Source organism: Pleurodeles waltl, chromosome 11 (assembly GCF_031143425.1).
Source record: "Pleurodeles waltl isolate 20211129_DDA chromosome 11, aPleWal1.hap1.20221129, whole genome shotgun sequence".
NCBI classification, from domain to species: domain Eukaryota; kingdom Metazoa; phylum Chordata; class Amphibia; order Caudata; family Salamandridae; genus Pleurodeles; species Pleurodeles waltl.
Window position 1 is genome coordinate 806,815,197 of NC_090450.1, and position 19,606 is coordinate 806,834,802.

General features: G+C 46.6%; 1 long non-coding RNA gene across 3 annotated transcripts in view; it reads left to right on the plus strand.

Annotated features, from left to right (window-relative positions):
* Positions 1-4,754: 4,754 nt before the first annotated feature.
* Positions 4,755-19,606, plus strand: part of LOC138266145 (uncharacterized) — an 89,194-nt gene continuing 74,342 nt past the window's right edge. For 2 of the 3 annotated variants that reach the window (XR_011199472.1, XR_011199471.1), the window contains exons 1-2: positions 4,803-4,845; positions 7,143-7,298. This is a non-coding gene — a long non-coding RNA (uncharacterized lncRNA). Of the gene's footprint in view, positions 4,846-5,199; positions 5,297-7,142; positions 7,299-19,606 lie in introns of all 3 variants that reach the window. The other variant, XR_011199473.1, reaches the window with a different exon arrangement.

The following is a 19,606-nucleotide window of genomic DNA, read 5'->3' on the forward strand; positions in this document are numbered from 1 at the left end:
GGGTAGGGATGGGGGCCACTCACTTCGACGGTGCAGTTGTTAATGACTTTTCTTCTTCCCCTGTACATGTCATGTAGGTCAGCGCCCACCAGAAGAAGGACATTTGGCGTGCCATCGCCAAGGACGTCCGGACCCTGGGGGTCCACCAGAGACGGGGCACCCACTGCCGTAAAAGATGGGAGGACATTCGCCGCTGGAGCAAGAAGACGGCGGAGGCTCAGCTGGGGATGGCCTCCCAACGTGGGAGGGGTGCCCGTCGCACCATGACCCCCCTGATGTTCCGGATCCTGGCAGTGGCCTACCCTGAGTTGGATGGGCGCATGAGGGCATCACAGCAGACACAAGGGGGTGAGTACACTCTCATTCTGCGGACTTTGCGCGCAGTGGAGGGGTCTGGGTGGGGGAGGAGGGCTGTGGGTTTCCCTAGGCCAGGGCGAGTTACGTAGGCTAGGCCCCTCCGGAATGCAGGCCATGTGGCACTCCACCCCACCTCTGTAGAGTGCCAAGTACAGGTATACATGCCCCTGTGTCATCTATGTGTGCAGATGTCCACCATAGCCATGTAGGCCAGATCCCAGGAATTGCATCTGTAGAGACCAAGAGCACGTCGTAGTGCAGGGGGCTGCTGTGTCTGTATTGTCCGCCAACGGTAGAGGTAAGCCATGCACTCAACCTGTCTTTCTTCTGTCGTCCCCCCCCCCTTTTTGTGCTCTCCCTGTTCTTTTGTGCATCAGCATTATCAGGCGGAGGTACAGTGGCACCGGAGCACGAGGGAGCTGCATCCCACATGGCCATGGAGGGCCACACCACAGACTCTGAATACACCAGTGGGACGGAGGGCGAGGGGAGCTTCACGTCGGTCACCGGATCACCAAACAGCGACACAGACTTGTCTGCTGATGGGAGCTCCCTTGTGGTGGCGGCACCATCTGTGCCCCCCACTTCTACAGGTACAGCTGCCACCCCCCCTACTAGCACCGCCCTCCCAGCAGCCCCTCAGCCTTCGCTCCGTGCCCGCTCACCCAGGAGGGTGGGCATCACCTTCGCCCCAGGCACCTCAGGCCCTGCCCCAGTCACCCCTGCTGCCCTCAGTGAGGAGGCCATTGACCTCCTCAGGTCACTCACTGTTGGGCAGTCTACTATTGTGAATGCCATCCAGGGTGTAGAAAGGGAGTTGCAACACGGTAATGCATTCCTGGAGGGCATTCATTCTGGTCAGGCTGCCCTTCATCGAACCCTGCAAACTCTGGCCTCAGCACTGATGGCAGCAATTGTCCCTGTGTCTAGCCTCTCCCCTCCAACTTCCTCCACCCAGACCCAATCCCCTGTACCCCAGCCTATCCCAAGCACACCATCAGACAAGCATGCACACACCCCAACACACAAAAGTAGCTCAGGCAAACATAGGCACCACACATCCCACAGGCACTCACACAAGCATCACCCACATACAGACACAGCAACATCCACTGCCTCCACTGTGTCCCCCTCCTCGTTGTCTCCCTCCTCCCTCCCAGTCTCGTCCACACTCTCACCTGCATGCACTACATCTACAGGCACTAGGACTCGCACCAGAACACCCAGCACCACACCCCGCTCACCTGCACTCCCACTACCATTTACACGTCCCCTGTGTCCACTCCCAGTGTGTCTGTGACGCCCCCTCCCAAAGTACACAAACGCGGGCCCCCACACACCCAACATCCATCCACCTCACGACAGCCTCCAGTACCTGCACCCAAATCACCTAAAGTTACACCTTCTACAACCACCTCCTCTTCCTACACTCCCAGACCCCCTCCAGCTACCCATCCCAGTGTTCGTCAGAAACTCTTCCTCAGCGACGTTGACCTCTTTCCCACCACCCCGACCCCTCCAATTCATAGGTCCCGTAGTAGCACCTCAGCCAAAAAAAGACTGGTACCAGTGGTGCGTGTTAAAGGTGTGTGGAGTGCACAGGCCACCAGGGCAGCCAGTGTGACACGGAGCCAAAGCACTGCCAGTCCACCCCCTGTAAAGCACCTTAAGTTGGAAAGTGGCCGACGGGAGAGGGTGAAGACTTCTGCCGGCAAAACAGCTCACAAGGGTCCCGGGGGAAGTGCTGAGTCAGCTGTGACTCCTCCCAAGGTAGTGAAGGGGCAGAAGAAGTCTCCAAAGTCTGGGAAGAGCAGCACAGCGGAGAAGGCCGCCATCGTCCCCGCCGGTCGGGACGCCACCGCCAGCAGTATCGTCACTGGTCAGGAGACCACCGCCAGAGTCAGTGCCCTGGAGGGCAGCAGTATCGTCACTGGTCAGGAGACCACCGCCAGAGTCAGTGCCCTGGAAGGCAGCAGTATCGTCACTGGTCAGGAGACCACCGCCAGCGTCAGTGACCTGGAGGGCCCAGGCAGCCACAGCCCCGCTGGGCACTGAGGGACCGTAATGCCACACACCACTGCACAGGTCAGAGACAGCAAAGGCAAGCACCGCTGAACAGGGCAAAGCACCTCTGAATAGGGCAAAGACCGCCATGGTGAAGACCGCTGAACAGGGCAAAGACCGCCATGGCAAAGCACTGCTGAACAGGCCAAAGACCGACATGGCAAAGCACTGCTGAACAGGCCAAAGACCGACATGGTGAAGACCGCTGAACAGGGCAAACCACCGCTGAACAGGGCAAAGACCGCCATGGTGAAGACCGCTGAACAGGGCAAAGCACCGCCATGTCAAAGCACCGCTGAACAGGGCAAAGACCGCCATGGTGAAGACCGCTGAACAGGGCAAAGCACCGCTGAACAGGGCAAAGACCGCCATGGTGAAGACCGCTAAACAGGGCAAAGCACTGCCAAATCAAGCATCGTTAGCCCATGTGCAGCTGGGACAGTGACGGAACTGGGACCGTCATGGGGAGCGTGATGCACTCTGGGCACCAGTCCCCCTCCAGAACCAGTGGAGACCTGCATCCACTCTGTCTGTCCTTCACAGGATGAAGCACTCTGGGCACCAGTCCCCCTCCAGAACCAGTGGAGACCTGCATCCACTCAGTCTGTCCTTCACAGGATGAAGCACTCTGGGCACCAGTCCCCCTCCAGAACCAGTGGAGACCTGCATCCACTTGAGAGACTGTGGCTTTGCACTCTCCAGGATGTAACAGTGGGCAACCCACCCACTGTAGAGACTTGAGAGACTGTGGCTTTGCACTCCCCAGGATGTAACAGTGGGCAACCCACCCACTGTAGAGACTTGAGAGACTGTGGCTTTGCACTCCACAGGATGTAACAGTGGGCAAACCACCCACTGTAGAGACTTGAGAGACTGTGGCTTTGCACTCCCCAGGATGTAACAGTGGCAACTCCCCCACTGTAGAGACTTGAGAGACTGTGGCTTTGCACTCCCCAGGATACATCAATGGGCATGGAGCCCGTCGTGGATCTAGCGTGGTGCTGTAATCCGGCTGAGTCCCCCCCCTTCCTTTCCCCCTGAGGTGCCTGTTGTATTTCTATCTGATGCCCCTGCAGTGTTCTCTCCGTTTGTGGACAAGTATCTAGTGTGGGCCTCGCCCATGCATTTTGGGCCCATTGGTCCACAGACATTGACATGTGCATACCTGCACTACTAATCGTGATGTATATATTTGGAAAGTGTATATTTATCTGTATATAGTAGGTTACTGTATTTTGATACATTACAATGTTTGAACTGATTTCCTTTTGTCTTTGCATTCTTCCGGGGGGGTTGTGGGTTCTTACTGTGCTGTTTGGAAATGCATTGGTGTGTGTGTTGTAGTGGGTGAGGGTCGGGTTGGGGGTGGGGGTGTTGCGTGTGTGTCCCCCTGACTTTTGCCTCCCCCCTCCCCTATGTCGTAGGTGCAGTACTTACTGTTGTCTTCGGCGCCTACGTTGCTGGTGATCGTAGAGGAGTAGGAAGACAAGGGCAGGGAGTATTTGTAGTTCGGGCTCCATGGTGGCCTCCTTCCACGTGGAGTGTGTTAAGGTGAGCGTTTTCCCATTGCAAAATCTGTTTCCGACGTGTTTTTATCCACGGTGAATCCGCCCCGGAAAAGGTGGCGGATTGGCGGGTTGTGATACTGTGGGCGGTACATTGTATCCCGCCTGTCTGTTGGCGGTGACCGCCGCGCTGCTTGTCTGTACCGCTGTGGCGGTCGGAGTGTTAAAGTGGCTGTCTATGTTGGCGGTTTCAGCCACGGACATAATTCCCTTTTTTTGTCCGCCGGCCTGTTTGCGGTATTATCGCAGCTTTAACACCGTCCGCCATGGTTGTAATGACCACCTTGATGTTTTAGACCTGGAGGGATACATGGGGCTGTCCTGTATATTCTATGTCTGTATACATGATATAGATGTGCATTTAATTTATAGATATTGAATCCTTTATTCTGTCCCCATATACTTTTGGCAGTGGTATACTGAGTCCAAATATATGATTGGAGTGTTGGTTTGGATGTTACTAAATATGGATTAATGTTGGTCCATTTGAGAAATAATTTTTTCGAATTTAAATAAGGTAAGTTGATATCGGTGCTGAATGCCGTATTTCAGGTAGGATCTTCGATCCTTTGAGGTACGAGCGCAGTTGAATGCGAGTATTTCCGCATTCTAATTATTCCTTTAGATGACTCATGCGTGCGCGTCAGTTAGGTTGATGGAGATGTGTATTCCTTCCTGGATCCCCGGAGGGACGCAGTGTATTCGAATGCGAGTATTCCCGCATTCTAAACATTCTGTGAGACGACGCATGCGTAGGCGTCAATTAAGAAGATTTAAATGCAGGGCTTGACCCTGCGGCTTCCCTAGAAGGCGGATGCGAGACTCGAAGACGGTTATAATAAATGGTGGCAATTGAAGGGTAAGGCGACAATGGGGGAAACTTGGCACTTTGTGAATGAAAGCTTCTCTGACTATTTGCGACTGGAGAGATCTGATTCAAAATTTGTATGTGTTTCATTTGTGGTGACGGCACGAAGGGGCGCGTTTGAAGATGATATTTATATGTGGGGTGTTTCTCATCGGGTCTCTACGAGGCAGATGGAGATCGGATTAAATACCGACTTTTGAGAGATGTTGTTCCTATTGGGGAGTTTGGATTACTAATTTGATTAAAGTCCTTGGGCTGCAATTAAAGCCACTAAGTATTTATATGATATAGGTTTGTTTTGGATTCTAATGATATATGAATGTGATTTGTTTATCTTTGTCTAAGGCTATAAAACCGAATTGGAAGATATGATTTTTGGGAGCTTTTGATGTGATCTGAATTTAAGCAGAAAATTGTGTGGATTACTCTCATGGTTGTTGAGGTAAGTGTGTTTTAGATGGTTTCTATGTGTGATTGTTAGTTTGGTTGTGAGGGAACTAATCACTGTAGTTTTCCTTTGTGTTTTAGATTGGTGGACTATCTCAGTGTTATTGATGAAGATAGATGTTGTAATGTAATGTGGAGTAATGTGGGTTAGTATTGATAGGGTTTAATGCAGCAGATTACCAAGGAGATTGAGAAGGTGATATGAAGGTTGATGTATTCCCTTGGATGATTGTAGGTGTTCCCTATTGATCAGTCCTGAGGAAGACCCGTGTGGAGCCGGTAATTGGGCCAAGAGCGAGAAGAGGTCGAAACGTCGACGATGATGATCTAGTCTGGATTTGGTTTATTTTTGAGAAGGACGCAATTGGGGTTATAATTCAGTTCGTGAAATAATATTGTGATTCAATGTGGCTAAAGGAATAACCAACAGGCTGTTTTATATGACTTTTTAAAGTGTATTTCTTGATTTGTTTTATGGGAAATCTATTATCTTCTATTTCTTTCTGAATCACGAGCACTTGATCTGATTGCATTTTTCTCTGTCCTTTTTTTTGTTTTTGCTTTGGTGATACGATGGGGGGCTGAATAATTTGTATATATATATATAAAGAACATATGTTGTATTTGTAATAAAGGATGTTCTCCGTAATTAATGAATGGTAATGCTGTATGGTTGTGTATGAGGGGTGAGGTGATTGTGTTTACAATCGGTTCCAAGGGGTTTAATGTTGTTTTGTGATAAGTTTCCACCCAGACCCCTTTAGGTTTTCTTGGGTTATCCTCTGTGGTTGGTAAGATACACTGAGCCTATAAATTCAATCCCTTTTGAAAACAAGCATACGAAAAAAATGTAACACCCCAGAAATGTCACATTCCATAGCAGATAGTTCCTTCTTAGAACACCAATTTTGGAAATTATTCCATTGCCCTGAATAACATTTAAGCATAGAAGAAGGCATGGACTGCAGAATAGGCATTGCTAAATGCTCATGGATACCCTTTTTGCACAATACTGCCCTTTCAAACTCCACTCCAATAGTACCAAACGCTGAAGAGGAAGACACACTAACTTTTGAAGTGGAAGAAGACAATGAGAATTCTTCAAGGTGAAAACAAAGCCATCAAAAGAAGAAGAGGGATCCAAGATCTACAAGATGGAAAACAAACTGCTGCCCCTTATTAATGTGTCAATACTTTTGATCAGAAGGCAGAGCAATAATTAAGCTCATTTACTTTAGTCACTAAAGTGATTTGTTTGTTATCTTCCATGCCACATAATGCCTCCTATCACCCACCTCACTTTGCCATCAAAGGATTCATATTTTTGCACACTCCTCCTTTGTTCTTCTCCCAAAAGGAAAGTGGAGATAAGGATCTAGATCTTGGTTAGTTAGACCTATGTTCTTTTTTTAGTTTTGCCCATCATACATTCAAAACTAGAATCCCCTTCTCTTTAAAGGCAAAAACTTTCTAAGCACTTTTCAACACTCTAAACTAAACACAGTCTCTTCATTAGACTATTTACCTGTTCAGAATGCTCTTTTAAATGCGAGAAAGATTGAACTGAAACCTAGTATCGAAAATACATGCAAGAACAACCAATTTTTTCACAATGGGCATGCACAAATTTTAACATAATGCTGGTCGTGCCTTCCTCAAAGTTTGAAAGATGCACAATCACCACTCTCAAGCAGAAAGGTGATGTTTCCGACAACCCGATCAAGTCTCCTTCACGACCAACCAAGTAAAAGAATAAAAAACAGTAAGCACTTGCTGTATACTTTTCAAATTTCGCTGTGACACACCAGTCTGAGATATATATCTTTGTCATTCTTCTATAGGATGTTTGCCGAAGATGCACAGCCAAAACCCTTCTATGTCTGGCAGAGGGGGGATAACCAGTGCATCACCAGAGGCTAAAACCTGACAGGAACCTCGTATATCCAACATCCTCATCCCTGTTGCCTGGGCAGGAAAAAAAGCAGGAAGAATTATGGGTAAGCAATACTTTATAGCACCCTTATGGTGGATGGATTTACACCCTACTTACTTATATTTCCTGATTTTCTTCTAGTCTAGAGATGGATAACATCTCATAAGTAATGACTGAGAAGAGAATGTTGGACATAGGGATAATGCACATTCCTTGTATGGAATATGAATGCAAGTTAAACTAATCTGTGGGAAATGCATTGTTTGGGAGGAAATCTCAGTTTGTTAATACATTGATTCAGGTGTCTGCATAAACAGAGTGTTACTCACTTGAATCCTAGTTGGAGCACTAGGGAATAGTGTAAAAGCTAAATTTGTATGAAAGGGAAATAACAGTCAATACACAATCATGGTGATATACAGAAGCAAACTGTATTTGCTTTAAGCCTCGGGGCGGAAACATACACAGAGGGCAATATGTTTAAATGGTTTGTTTTGTTTAAGTTGGGATGCCATATACATTTGTACATGTTTGTAAATACATTGCTTTCCATTATAATCGCTAAATCATTATTGATGCGCAGCTGCGAAATGCAATCAATAAAGACGGGAAATTACATTTCAAAAGAAAAGATAAGTCTATCAGCAAAGCAAATGTACATTGATGACCCCTGAGGGGCCATACTCACCTTTTTATCTCAGTCTCAAGGCTGTTGTTAAAGCAAACATCAGTCCAAATGCACGTGGCACATCCTCCTCTGTAGGGTGCTCTAGGTTACATATTGCAGAAACCATAATTCCAAGCATATGTCACTCTTATCTAACCTAAAAAAATACCATTCTCACAAGTGAGTGCTCTGGCAGGATGTTCATTGCAAAATAGCCAAACAGAAATGTGAGCATGTCCTTGAAAACTATTCTAAAAGCACAACTCAAAATGGTTCAAATCTATATGTCTATAAATGTTTTCTTCTTTCACAATCGGCCCTTTTTGAACTTTGATCAACCCTTAGTGTCAGCACCACTTAGTCTATCTTTATTTCACGCAGTTCTTCAATGACAGCATCTTGCATTATTATGGTATTGGTCATGGAATCATTGGCACATATAATACCACATGAATCATTGTATTGTAAAGGTAGGTGCAAGAAAGGCATTCTTTTTTCCGCTGTTGCCGGCATTTTGAAACATATCCAGCAATTTGAGACATTCATTTCCCTGTGCTATATATATACTCTTTTGGATGATGGGCATGCAAATCTGAACCCCTTATGCCATATTCAGGGCTTTTCACAGATGGATAATACATTATATACAAAAAAATGGCAATGATGCAGAACAGTTTCTTCCACACTCTTCTACGTAAGTCTCTCTTAGTAGCCAGAACAGCTTTTGTTTACAATCCTGCACTGCTTTCATTGAAACCTTTGTAAAGTATGCTAATACTCACAGTCTACAGTGAACCTCGTTTTTTGTCGCAGTCTTCTGTAAGAATCCAGCAATTATTTTGGGCACTGTGTCCCTTAAAAAAATGAATTTAAATCATTAGAGAGTGAGCTGGCAACAAAGATTGTTTCACATTGTTTGAAATTGCAGTATATTAGTGCCATTTGATAGCACTTTCGGTCATTGTCATGTCACCATACCACTATATTCATCAGGCCTGGCAAAGTGCTCCAAGTGGATAGTTGGGGAAGGAGGTATTGTATGCAACCAACATTGAGGAGGTCAATTGGGGAGGTCAGATGGGTCGCTTTCACAGCGTGTTCAAAGTCCTGTAGCCGCGGCCTCCCTTAGAAGCCCCCAGGGCCACAAATCACCTGTGTGGAGGGTGCAATGCAGGCAGGCTGTTAGGCCTCATCTGCCCTCCAGTCGCCAGTCACGTGTGAGGTCTTTGTAGTCCAATCCTATGCCAGTGGCCGAGCACACACTTTTAGAGTGTTAGTCTGCCTTCAAGTGTCGCAGCTCTGCCAAGTACCACGCATCAGGCATTAGACTTATGCATGTCAGTGTGGCGGTCCGCATCACCACACTGAAAGGCAAAATCATGCTTTGTAGCGCCTCTCAGCCGTTAAGCTGGAATGCAATAATACATCAATACTGAAAGCTGCAGGCAGTGGCAGCACTCAGGCTTGGGGGCTGGCTCCTCTGCTTGTTAGCTGCTACTAGTGCTGTGCTACAATGTTTAACACACCTGAAGGACGACAATACACAGCATAACTCAGTGACGTCAGGAGTCATTCACTGTAGTGCCCAATGGCTACTACAGAGACAGTGTGTGTGAGTGTCAGTTTTGTCAGACTCACTTTAATAGGCAGGTGACATGTCTCTATTGGGTTTGGCCTGCTGCCCGCGGCGTGAGGGGGGTGGCATTTCAAGTTAATTGGCTACCTGCTGCAGAGTGTGTGTCCATGCAGCACAGCTGAGCACGTCCCTCGCACTATCGCAGCAGTATGGATCCCATGGTGGCTGGACTCTCCGTTGTGAGCCTGCACAGCTGCCACCCTAAACCAATGGGAGCTCGACTCTTTCACCGCGACCAGCGGTATATTGATCCCGCGACCAACTGGATTGACTTGGACCAGACCCCACCGGCAGGGCTCCTGCTGAAGACGTCTTTTTGAAAGTACACGACTGGTGCAACTGAACTTGTAGGTTAGTAGCAGACAGCACGCCAGACTCCGGCTGGGCCAGATCGCCACCCACTTATTAGTGATTTTGACAGTGACTGAGCTGTGACTCATTTTGAAATAATACAGCCTACCTGGCTGTGACCTAATATGTGCTTCACTGTCACAGCCTCTCAGCTTGATTTGGCTTGCAAGAAAGTGTGACTCCTAGATGTTGAAATGTCACTCATAATTACACTGAAATTATGAAAATGTCACACATAGAAATCTGAAACCTTGGCAGCTATGCACTAGCGCCGTGGCACCCAGAATATGAAAGCTCATTGCCAGAAATAAAAAAGAAATATTCATATTTATCCAGGAGTTGCTCATCATAGAGAGCGGTGTGAAAGTATTTAGCAGGCTGGATATTGGATTGATAAAAAACGGTAGTTTAGGAATACAGAAAGAACCACCATGAACATAGAAGGAATCCTAAAGATGCTCTTTCATGAGATACTTCACCAAATGTGGATAATTAAAACCTGGGATGACATACGTGGCAGCCAGTGGACTGAACTGAGATAATACCCTGGCCAAAATGGATAGTCAATACATAGGAAAATTATTTACGGTATTTACATGTACTACGTAGTAAAAGATGAGCATGAACAATCAATCAAAAAGATAAGATTCAATCAAGAAAACCAAATGAAGACAGCTGCCCAATCATCTAAAGATCAGAAAGAAGCAGCTTGTTTCCAGTCCTCCAGTGTTAAGACCATTTGTGATAGAGTCCACTCTATCAATCCAATACACTTCCTTGCCAGCAAGCTGATTCAATTTGTTCCCTCCTCTCGGTCCTAGTTTCAATGCTCAATGACTTGCCACCTGAGCTTGCCCAATGTATATGTTGATCTGAGTGATTATGCTCTTTCAATGGTGCTCCTGTGACTGAGCAATGGATTCTCCTCCTGTGTTGTAATTTCAGACTTTTGATTTTCTATGTCATCTGACCAATATAAACAAAATGGCAAGCACACCATACTTCGTAAATACCATCCTGTGAATTACAATTTGTGAAGCTGTTCAAAGGAAATTCTTAACATTGTGATGTGTAAAGACCTTAGTATTGGCACAGTATTTACAAGCCAAACAGTGTCCACATTTTGAATGGTCTAGAATTTGTGGTAAGACCCATTGAGAAGTCAGAGTCACTTTATAGAGAATGGAAAGTGCTGCCTGTACTAGGGAGTCCCTCAAATTAGTACCCCAGTTTAAAAGAGAATAGTGGTATTTATTTTGTGGATATCTGATCTTTTATCATATCCCAATGTTTCAGGATGATCTTCTTCATCTCATTGCTGACAGTATAAAAATGCTCACACCGATAATGAGGTCTGTCTCAGTTTTTATTTCCTCTGGGTCTTATAACTCCTCAAGAAGGTAGTACCAGGCTCCATACTGAGACTGTTTGGCCAATGGCTTAGGATAACCCTGGAGGAGAGTGCCCCTTTTGGCATGGTCACCCCCCCTCCACACACACACGTTTTGCCTGATATCTGATGTTAACTTGACTGAGAGTGTGCTGGAATCCTGCTAACCAGGCCCCAGCCCCTGTGTTCTTACCCTAAACTGTACCATTGCTTCGACATTTGGCACACCTCTTGCACACAGCTAAGCCCTTTGCACGAGGTACCAGTGGTACCAAGGGCCTTGTGGCCAGAGAGGGTCTCTAAGGGCTGAAACATGTATATGCCACCCTAAGGGTCCCCCCACCAAACACATGCACACCACCATTGCAGATTATGTGTGTTGGTGGAGAGAAAAAAGGTAAAGTCGACATTGCATCCTTCCCTGGATGCCATGCCTACAAAACACTACCTGTGGCATGGGTAAGTCAACCCTCTAGCAGGCCTCACAGCCCTAAAGACAGGGTGCACTATACCACAGGTAAGGGCATAACAGCATCAGCAATATGCCCCTACAGCGTCTAAGTCCACTCCTAGACATTCTAAGTGCAGGGTGGCCATATTGAGTACATGGGCTGGGAGTTTGTCACTACAAACTCCACAGCTCCATGATGGCTCCACTAAATGCTGGGAAGTTTGGTATTTTCCCAGCTCGATAAACCCATACTGATGCCAGTGTTTGATGCTTCACACCTCCACCCTGCAGGAACAGCAACACTTGGTGGTGAGCCCCAAAGGCTCCTGCCTTTTATAATGCTGCCCCAGGCCACTTCAGCCAGTGGAGATGCCCCGACCCCGGACTAAGCTCACCTTTTGGCAGCAGGTCTGGAGTCAAAATTAGTAAACACGAGAAGGAGTGTCCATCCCAGCTGGGACAACCACTAGGGAGCCCAGAGCTGAGGTGAACACCTCTCTGCAGAATCCTTCATCTTGGTTTGGAGGAAGATAGCCAATAGGGTTAGGAATGTGCCCCCCTGCCCAAAGGGAGTGGGCACAGGAAGGGTATAGCTACCCTCAGGTTCAGTAACCGTTGGCTACTGCCCTCTGACCCCTGTAACACCCCTAAATCTAGTATTTAGGGGCACCTCTGAACCTTACTCTTCAGATTCCTGGTGACCCTAAAGAAGAAGTAGGACTCAAGAGTCGCACAAGCAGAGAAGACTCCGGACGACAACTGACTTGGTCCATGCATACCGGCACATCTGCAGCTTCAAGACTCCTGCTACAAAAAGATGACTCATCCTGCAGGACCAGCAGCCTCTACAAGCCCCCAGAGGACTGCCTGCCTATCCTAATGGCCCAGACAGTGGTCCTGTCCACAAAGAAACTTCTAACAAGAGCCCTCTGGATCCACAGGTCCTGCCCAATCTGCATCAGACGTCAACGGCCTGAGTCCAGGTGGCTCATCAGTCCAGAGAAGAACCCCAGGTGATTCCAACCTCGAGTCTACTCTGGGTTGACCCCTCCTGACCAAAACGATGACGCCTGCAGGCTAAATCCCAAGGACCCCCTGACCTTGATGGGCTCTGGTGAACATTTCCTACGCCTAAAGGTACCCCTGCACCCGCAGTCCCCCGGTCTTGGGGAACCCAACCAACAGTCCACCGACATCCAGTGGGGCCTCTACCTAGCTGTCCAGCCATTGGTCTTCATCAGCCGACTCCCTGGACGCAGCCTGCAGTTTCTTTATGAACCGGGAGCTCATTGGAAAGCTTTGGGTGCCCGATGCTGTGTTTGCACGTTGCACCTGGCTGCCCCCACACCGCTAAGGGTGTACGTTCCATGCTGACCTGTGGCCCACCTGGTGCTGATCTAAACCCCCCAGGTCTGTGCCCTGAAGTCGCGGGTACTTACCTGCAATTAATTTTCTTCTAAGTACCCTCAGTCTCCATTGGTTTCCATTGGGCACCCAGCGCCAACTTTGACTGTGCACTCGGCCGGCCCTGTGTTGCTGGTGGTGCACCCTTGGTGTCTTCCTGAACCTTGCACCGTGGACACCCTACCCCACCCAAGACTGGGACTGTAAGCCAAATACTTACTTTTAAACTGTGTTGGTACTTTTCCTCCCCTAGGACTGCATGGCCTTCAGTCATTTTTGCACTGTCTACTTTTGTTATTGAAGTATTGCATACCTGAAAACTATCTGACCTGTGATTTACAAACAAAGTGCATTTGAAACTTGAAAGATATCCATTCTTGGAAGTGTACTTACCTGCAACAAAGATCCCTTTGGTTATAGAAATAAAGTAACAAATTATATTTTTTGATACCTAACCATTGGATTGGAGTTAGTCATTGAGTGTGGGCCTCATTTCTTGACTGTGTGTGTGTACAACAAATGCTTAGTACTACCCTATGATAAGCCTAACTGTTCACCCACACTACCACAAAAGATAGCATTAGTATTATCTAATTTGGCCTCTGTAAAGGCTCTGGGGATCCACTGGACTATGTACACACTATACCTTACTTTGGTATTGTATATAAAGAACCAGCTTCCTACAAACAGTGCCTGTGGACTCTTAGAAACTGTCCAAAGGGCAGATTGTCTCTGAGGTGGTGACTGGTATTGAAGGACAGAGTTTCTTTGGATGGGTTTCCTGTAAAGAAAGGTGTATACCCTGCCCTCATCTACTTTAACCCATAGGTACAAAAAAGCAATAGCTTGAGAGTCAGAATTAAGGGTAAACTGAACGCCAGGTGATAATGTGTTGAGACACTTGTGGCTTTCCTGAAGTCTCATACCAATACCATGGCAAATTAAAAAGACCTAATTAATATATCAAACTGAATGGAAGAAGTTATCACGGAAGTGCTTGCTCGGAATAAGTACATACGTTTCTTCATAGTGGGCCATGAAACCATTGTTAGCAACATCAAATGGCATTTGGCCAAAGAAATAATATCAGAGGAAATCACATTACATGAAATTGGGTTCATACTGAGGCACATGGTTTGGGGGCTTCTGACCTACAGAACATAAGATATAAACACGTAATAATTAGAAATAATGCTTAATTCAGATGCTTTGTTGGTATGACAAGGCTGCAGCCAGCTTACATTGACAGCCATTCATATTTGCAGAGAGAAATGTTCACTTTTATTTTACATGATCGAGCCTTTCAACATGCATGTGTCTCTGAGGGCTTTTCCATTCCAGACAAATAATCAAAATAGAAGTTCTCTTCACAATGAGTTTTTGTTGGTAATAAAATCACAGCTTTTCATATTATATCATATCATATTAATTTGCCTTCTCTGGGGGAAGCCATGTCCAGGATGATCCTGTTGTTTCAATAGTCAAGGTCTTTTGCCTAGGCTCCAACAAGAGAGCCATTCATGCTCTGAATGTGTTATTATTTTGTAAGTTACTTAAACACACTGACATTTTCTTAATTTCGTATGCACTAAAAATATATCAATATGCAGTCATGTAGGTGTGTACTAGATGTTACTTATTTGATGTATCTTGTGTTTCCGAACAGCAACTGGTTAATTCACAAGTATCTTTGTTAATCCAATCCTATTATTTCATTTCACACCATGTCGAGAGTGTGACTTTTGTGTCTAAAACCCCAAAAAAGATGATGTTTTTGGGAATGGTCCCAACCTTTTCGATTATGTCTTAGGGAGCAAACCATATGCTAGTTTGTTTACTTACTTAATATTTAGAGCTTTTTGCACTTGCTTACTGAGCAGACTGTGCACTAGTCTGTCATTTAATTTATATTTCAGCTTTTTGCACAATCTGTGGAGGCAGACGGTTTGCAGTCCTTTTACTGAGCTGTACTTTGGTTCTGGTTGTTTGCTTACTTTGGAGATAGAGCTTATGTTGATCCTCTTGCATTTTTTGATTTAGACGTATTTTAAATGTAAATCCTCACTGATTTGACTAATGCCGTTTCGCTTTCTGTAAGTATCTTACGTTTGAATGAACCATTATGGTTTAGACTTCAAATCTTGTCTTTTGAAGGTTTTAATAAAGTGGCACCATGACTTTGGGCCTGATTAAGAACTCGGCAGATGGGTTACTCCATCACAAAGGTGATGGATATCCCATCCACTGAAATCTAAATCCCATTATATTCTGTGGGATTTAGATTTTTGCGGCCCAGATATCCATCACCGTTTAAACAAAGTAACCCATCTGCTGAGTTCTAAATCAGGCGCTTAGCCTTATGACGACTCAAGACAGTCCTGATGGTATGCATCAACCTGCTTAGTTGTGTTAATTAGACCACTGACAAACACCATGGCCTAAGTTAATGAAGTCTGAGTTTAGCTACCAGCTTCACCTGCCCAAAATATGTGCACAATGGCCATTCACCTCTTTCTATTTTCTGAGGTTTGACTGGCACTCTATATTTTACCTTGTCCTGACATGCCTACCGATTCGCTCCTGTCCCTACCTCTCTGCCCTTTACAGCTCTCACTTGACCCTTTGACAGAACATCAATCAATCAATCAATCAGGATTTATAAAGCGCAGCTAATCACCTGATAGGGTATCCAGGCGCTTGCAGGTCCTGGAGGCTCATTCAAAAAGCCAGGTCTTGAAGGCCGTTCGGAATTCCGGAAGTGAGGTGATGGTCCGGAGGTGTGTGTGGAGGCTGTTCCAGGTTTTTACTGCAAAGTGAGAGACGGCGCATCCTCGGCTTCGGTAGATGCAGGAGTATGGGAAAGTGAAAGGGAGGTAGAGCGTAGTCTTTTCGACAGTTGGTGGAAGTTCAGGTGGTGGTTAATGTACTCGGGTCCTTGGTTGTGTAGAGTCTTGTGTGCGTGGGCCAGCAGCTTCAATTGGCATCTCTTCTGTATGGGGAGCCAGTGGAGTTGCCTGAGGTGGGGTGTGATGTGGGTTCGTTGGAGAAGGCTGAGAATGAGTCTGGCTGTGGCATTCTGTATGGTCTGAAGTCTCTGTAAGAAGTCCGCAGTGATTCTTACATAGTGGGTGCTGCCGTAGTCAAGTTGGCTGGTGATGATGACTTTACTTGCATTAACTAGAGGAGCTGGAGACAGCTCTTTGTCTGTCAAGTCTCACACACTAAGGATTTTTTAGAGAGAATGCTGGGGTGGTGGTGATAGAAATGGACAGGGACCTTTAACTCCTTCGCTGCCAGGCCTTTTCCTCCTCAGGTGCCAAGCCTTTTTTTGGCTATTTGGGGCAGTTTGCGCTTAGGCCCTCATAACTTTTTGTCCACATAAGCTACCCACGCCAAATTTGCGTCCTTTTTTTCCAACATCCTAGGGATTCTAGAGGTACCCAGACTTTGTGGGTTCCCCTGAAGGAGACTAAGAAATTAGACACAATACAGTGAAAATTTCATTTTTTTCATAAAAATGGAAAAAAAGGTCTGCAGAAGAAGGCTTGTGGTTTTTCCCCTGAAAATGGCATCAACAAAGGGTTTGCGGTGCTAAAATCACCATCTTCTCAGCTTTCAGGAACAAGCAGACTTGAATCAGAAAACCACATTTTTCAACACAATTTTGGCATTTTACTGGGACATACCCCATTTTTACTATTTTTTGCGCTTTCAGCCTCCTTCCAGTTATTGACAGAAATGGTTGTGAAACCAATGCTGGATCCCAGACAGCTAAACATTTCTGAAAAGTAGACAAAATTCTGAATTCAGCAAGGGGTCATTTGTGTAAATCCTACAAGGGTTTCATACAGAAAACAACAGCTGAAATAAAAAAATATTGAAATTGAGGTAAAAAAACAGCCATTTTTCTCCACGTTTTACTCTGTAACTTTTTCCTGCAATGTCAGATTTTTGAAAGCAATATACCGTTACGTCAGCTGGACTCTTCTGGTTGCGGGGATATATAGGGCTTGTAGGCTAATCAAGAACCCTAGGTACCCCGAGCCAATAAATGAGCTGCACCTTGCAATGGGTTTTCATTCTATACCTGGTATACAGCAATTCATTTCCTGAAATATAAAAAGTGAAAAATAGGTATCAAGAAAACCTTTGTATTTCCAAAAAGGCCACAAGATAAGGTGTTGAGAAGCAGTGGTTATTTGCACATCTCTGAATTCTGGGGTCCACATGCTAGCATATGAATTACAGGGCATTTCTCAAATAGACGTCTTTTTTACACACTGTCTTACATTTGGAAGGAAAAAATGTAGAGTAAGACAAGGGACAATAACACTTGTTTTGCTGTTCTGTGTTCCACCAAGTCTCCCGATAAAAATGGTACCTCACTTGTGTGGGTAGGCCTAGCGCCCGCGACAGGATATGCCCCAAAACACGACGTGGACACATCACATTTTCAGAAAGAAAACAGAGCTGTTTTTTACAAAGTGCCTAGCTGTGGATTTTGGCCTCTAGCTCAGCCAGCACCTGGGGAAACCTAGCAAACCTGCACATGTTTGAAAACTAGACACCTAGGGGAATCCAAAATGGGGTGACTTGTGGGGCTCGGACCAGGTTCTGTTACCCAGAATCCTTTGCAAACCTCAAAATTTGGCCAAAAAAAACACTTTTTCCTGTCATTTCGGTGACAGAAAGTTCTGGAATCTGAGAGAAGCCACAAATTTCCTTCCACCCAGCGTTCCCCCAAGTCTCCCAATAAAAATGGTACCTCACTTGTGTGGGTAGGCCTAGTGCCCGCGACAGGAAATGCCCCAAAACGCAATGTGGACACATCACATTTTTTTAAAGAAAACAGAGGTGTTTTTTTGCAAAGTGCCTACCTGTAGATTTTGGCCTCTAGCTCAGCCGGCACCTAGGGAAACCTACCAAACTTGTGCATTTTTTGAAAACTAGAGACCTAGGGGAATCCAAGATGGGGTGACTTGTGGGGCTCTGACCAGGTTCTGTTACCCAGAATCCTTTGCAAACCTCAAAATTTGGCTAAGAAAACACGTTTTCCTCACATTTTGGTGACAGAAAGTTCTGGAATCAGAAAGGAGCCACAAATTTCCTTCCACCCAGTGTCTCCCAATAAAAATGATACCTCACTTGTGTGGGTGGGCCAGGTGCCTGCAACAGTATAAGGCCAAAAACTTGTAGAGATAGAGGGGATAGCACAGCGAGTTGATAAGGACATATTCTTCTTTTATACATCTTTAGGCTGACTCTGCTTTGGGGACCCACACGAGTGAGGTGTCATTTTACTTGGGAGACTGAGGGGAACGCTGGGGAGTTGGAATTTTGTGCTGGAGCGGTGAGCGTACAAACTAAAGTCAGGAAAATATGCTTTTTTTAAGCAAATTTTGCGGTTTGCAGAGGCGTCTGGGTAAGAAAATGTTGGGGGATCCACGCAAGCCACATCTCCCTGCACTCCTTGGGGTGTCTAGTTTAAAAAAATGTCTGGGTTTGGTAGGTTTCCCTAGATGAAGGCCGCACCAAGGACCAAAAACATAGGAGGCCCCTCCCCCCCAAACACAGGTAGTTTTGTAATATATCATTTTGATGTGTCCACATATGTCTGTGATGTGCCAAACACAAAAATTGTGAAAAGAAACGCACTTAGGTTATGTGAAAAAGACCCCTCACCCACCAACCAAGTTGGTGGCATGCTTCATCATCGGGGTCCCACCGGAGACACCTAGCGTGTCTCAAGTGTGCTGCGACGCCTGATTACAGCGGAGCAGGTTTTGTCATTTGTACCACACATACTGGTTGGATTTGGCACGAGGGTGAGTGATGGTTCAGTAGATCAAATTTTATTAACAAGAGATTTCACAAAAGTGAAAGGCACTGGTAATAACCGAAAGGCCAAAAAACTGAACCCATGACTCACAGCTCGTGAGCTGTAAAGCCACGACAAGGCACCAACCGCTTTACAGTCCATTCACACACCTTTCATACATGACATGCACAAGACCATTCACGCCACCAGCCACGGGCCCAGCACATTACAAGACTCGCATCGACAGACAGCGCCAGTCAAGGGCCCATCACTTTCATACGCCCAAATGCCTGATACAGCAATCACACCAGCTGATGAGTGTGTGGACTGGCGTTTGGCTGGCACCGCCAGCCAAGCGCCACCCCACGCACACCGCCAGCCAAGCCCCACCCCACGCACACCGCCAGCCAAGCGTCACCCCACGCACACCGCCAGCCAAGCGTCACCCCACCCACACCGCCAGCCAAGCGCCACCCCACGCACACCGCCAGCCAAGCGCCACCCCACCCACACTGCCAGCCAAGCCCCACGCACACCGCCAGCCAAGCGCCACCCCACGCACACCACCAGCCAAGCGCCACTCCAAGCACACCGCCAGCCAAGCCCCACGCACACCGCCAGCCAAGCGCCACCCCACGCACACCGCCAGCCAAGC